Consider the following 3,979-nt stretch of genomic DNA (forward strand, 5'->3'; position numbering starts at 1 on the left):
AATGGTGGGTGGGGAAGGAGAGTACGCACGGGGTCGGAGAGAGGATTGTGCCTTGGGAGTGATCCGACATGGACATTGTCGCGAGCGTGCTCGCATGTGCTCGTCGATTGTTGCTTGCGCTGCAGAGCAGGAAGAAGAACGTGAATACATGGAATTATTGAAGAAGTCGTTCAGCATTGGTCAACAATGCGGAAGCGCGAATGCGAATGCAAAAAGGAAGAGGAACGTGAAAAAAAGGAGGACAACGAAGGAGAGGCGGAGCAAGAGGCGGAGCAAGGAGCAGAAGGGATGGAAGGGAGACAAAAAGTTGGGAGGAGAGGGATGAGCAACTATTGTGCAGGCTATTATGAAGGGACTGGCTGCTTACGCTTTATGTTGAAGGACGGTGTAGTCAGCTCGGTGGCATCAGCGTGGGATCTGAGGCTCAGTGCGGGCATCGCAACAGCAGATTAGAGAGACAAGTGCAGTGATGTTTATTGCCTATGTTGTAGCAGGCAGAGTGCCCGCTGGTAGGACGCTTGCGAGTGGAGGACTTGACTAGACTCAGAGAACAGAAGCGACGACATAGTGTTGGGGGCGGAGGGTTGGGGAGATAGTGAAGGTAGGATGTAAAGGAGTGACGAAGAGAAATGCGTCATTATATGCTCTCGATCTTCAGCAATTGATTACATAAGCAACGGTAATATGAGTCGTCAACTGATAGAACATTTCAATTCAATTATTGTATTTAGGTATAAAATAAAATTATCGATTTACTTTGTAATATAGTAAAAAGTAATATGACATGTATATAGCTTTCTAAACACACTGATGTGAATATTATATACTTATAGTATACTTTTATTAAGATAATAATGATATAACAAGTGCTCTTACACTATTATATACATTAATATACCTTTTACATAAATTATAAGGCAACAATAGTTATTGTTACATTATTATATTATAGATATAATTCTTTCTTTGAAATTATAATAAAAATGTAATGTAAGCATAATACTTTAGACTATTATACAAAGTTAGTATAATACTTGCAATAGATTGTATTCATCCATAACACTTACTTAGCCTTTATATACATTAACATGTCTTATACAAACTTTACAATTGATTTGCAAGTCTTTTAATTACTTTATAATATACATACAATACTTATGTTACTTTACAAAGTCTACAATATATTATAAGAAATATGACTTTTTCCTGATGGTTGCACTTACAACTCTACTAGTCTATTATTCTAGTATGTGTGGCCATCTTCTACATTTGACTTGTTCCTAACACTATACACAGTGCTGCAAATGGACAAGGAGGTTTTGTTTCTTACAAAGTGTATTGTTGCTAGTACTTACAGTACAAACAGGTCAAATACTTTGTAACCTCTGAGGTTACACACATGACTTTAGTTAAGTATATAAAGGGCTATTTGTAGACACTTAGAGATTATCTTTGTACTTGCTCCTGTACTTAGGTTGACCTCTCCAATCCCAGGTCTTTGCCTGTTCAAAAAAAAGTGTAAAGGCTGGAGCCTTACTCAAGAACTCACTTGTGCTACCAGATTGTCAGCCTCCCCCCCCAGCTTCCCCCCACACGTCCACTATCTCCTGCACACCTACAGTACCCTACAGTAATACTCTAGTTAATCACAAACTTTATGAATGCTATACTGAATTCCTGTTCACTCTTGAAGGCTCATAGGGAGAATATTACTATCTGCCAGCCCACCTTTGATCTCCCAACAGACCCTCATCAGATTGGTCCCAGGATTCTAGGAGAACGTGTCAGGAAGATTGTATATGGTTGTACCAGAGTTGTGCACATTGTGCCTCATTGTGAGTCTTGTCAGTTGGTTACAAGTAAGATTCTACTACTTGAATATATACTTTTACTGTACCACCCTCTCTCAGCAAACCCTTATCAGATTGGTCCCTGGATTCTAGGAGAAGGTGTTAAGAAGAGTGTGTGTGGTTGTGCTAGAGTTACATACATTACACATTATTGTGAGTCTGGTCAGCTGTCTACAATTAAGGTTCTACTACTCAAGAATATACTTTACTATACTACTTTAAGCAGATTATCTACAAACTTGCTCTTGCTCATAACCTTTCTGCCACTTGTTACAATCTCAAGCTAGTGTCTAGAAACAAGCTGTGGAAGCCCCTACTATCCTATTTCTCAAATTGTTCAAGGAGAACACTATCTTGGTACTACTACTAAGATTAGGAGCTACTATACAATTGCTCTACTAGAACACTGTCAAGAAACAAGCTATAGAAGGACCTACTGTCCTAGTCCTGAAATTGTACAAGAAAGTACTATCTTAATACTACTACTAATATCTGGAACTGTAGCATAATTCTCTTTAGAAGCTACAGGTTCTACACTAACAGATAGTGTCTACTTTTAGTACAATAGATGTTACAATTAAACTGTCAACTATAGTATATTCATTGTATGCTTGTTGTACCTACTACAATGTGTATCTCTCTATTGTCAAGGTGTTTGTCAAGACTGTCTATTCCTTACTATACTATCTCTTACTCTGTCACTGTCTAGTGTTTACTGTTATTGTCTACTGTCTACTAAGAGTATAAAGTCCCTTTCCCTTCCCTTCCTGTTTCCTAGAGTATAAAGCCCCTTTTCTAGTCATAGACTTAGTCAGGGTACCAAGCCCCTACTAGTGTCAATTCCAGTCCCAGACATATAGGGCCTCTACTAGTGTCACCTCCTGTTTCCTAGAGTATAAAGTCCCTTTTCTAGTTGTGGACCTAGTCAGGGTACCAAGCCTCTACTAGTGTCAATCTTAGTCCTGAACATCTAGAGCCTCTACTAGTATCACCTCCAGTCTCAGACCTAGCTAGGGTATTAAGCCCCTACTAGTGTCATTCCTAGTTATAGACCTAGCTAGGGATTATACTCTACTAGTATTATCCAGTCCTTTCCTGTCCTGTTCTATCCTGTCCTATCCTGTCCTGTCCTGTCCTGTCTTGTCCTGTCCTGTCCCCCTCATGAACAGACTCCCTGTTACCTCTACATACTCTGTTTTACTCACACACTACCTGTACTCTTATTACTCTCAGAATTAGTGTGTCAATTTTGTCAACCTAGCCCTTCTACTCCTCCTAGTACTAATACATGCCTGAGGATAACTGTTTACTTCTTAACCATGTGTTTTGATCATTTTTTTCCTCCCCTAAGTAACAGGTGCTAGTATAACTGAAGAGTTGTCAAGTTCTCTTTATTATACACTCTAACTTTCATGCTCCTTTTTACTCACACTACTAAAGAGATTAGATCACCTCTGACACCTAGCCTACTGTTAGTCAAACAAGACCTTCTCAGTTGTCTTCTCCTTATCTATAGTAACACTGTGCTTACTAGACCTGTTAGGTATCATTCATGTGTTCCTCACAGTACTGTTTAATGTCTCAACCATGTGTTTTAGTCAATGTCTCAGTTGTCTTCTCCTTATCTACAGTAACACTGTACTCACTAGACCTGTTAGGTATCATTCATGTATTCCTGGCAGTACAGTTTCATGTCTCAACCATGTGTACTCCTTGTCCCTGTCCTTGTCTCTGTATGTTTTCATTAATGAGTCAAAGCCTTCCTAGGCCAGTTACTATGTGTTCCTCTTTAACAGCTTGCTTCAACTTGTATCTGTCTCAGGGATACCATTTCTACCAACTCTGTTGAAAGTCCTTGTCCCTATACGTTTTCATTGACAAGTCAAAGCCTTCCTAGGCTAGTAACTATGTGTTCCCTCTTACTATACTTCCCTTGCCTCTTCATTAATCCTTTCCTACCCTTTGACAAGTTGAAGCCTTCTTAAACTTGTAACTGTGTGTTCCTTATTGTCTGTCCTTACCCTTTTGTATTTCACCTCCCCCCCCTTTACTATATCTTCCTTTGTCTCTCTATTAATCACTTCCTACCCCCCCCCCCTTTTATTTCTTCAGAGTAGGGAAGAGTGTAA

This window comes from Fomitiporia mediterranea, assembly GCF_000271605.1.
Source record: "Fomitiporia mediterranea MF3/22 unplaced genomic scaffold FOMMEscaffold_19, whole genome shotgun sequence".
NCBI classification, from domain to species: Eukaryota; Fungi; Basidiomycota; class Agaricomycetes; order Hymenochaetales; family Hymenochaetaceae; genus Fomitiporia; species Fomitiporia mediterranea.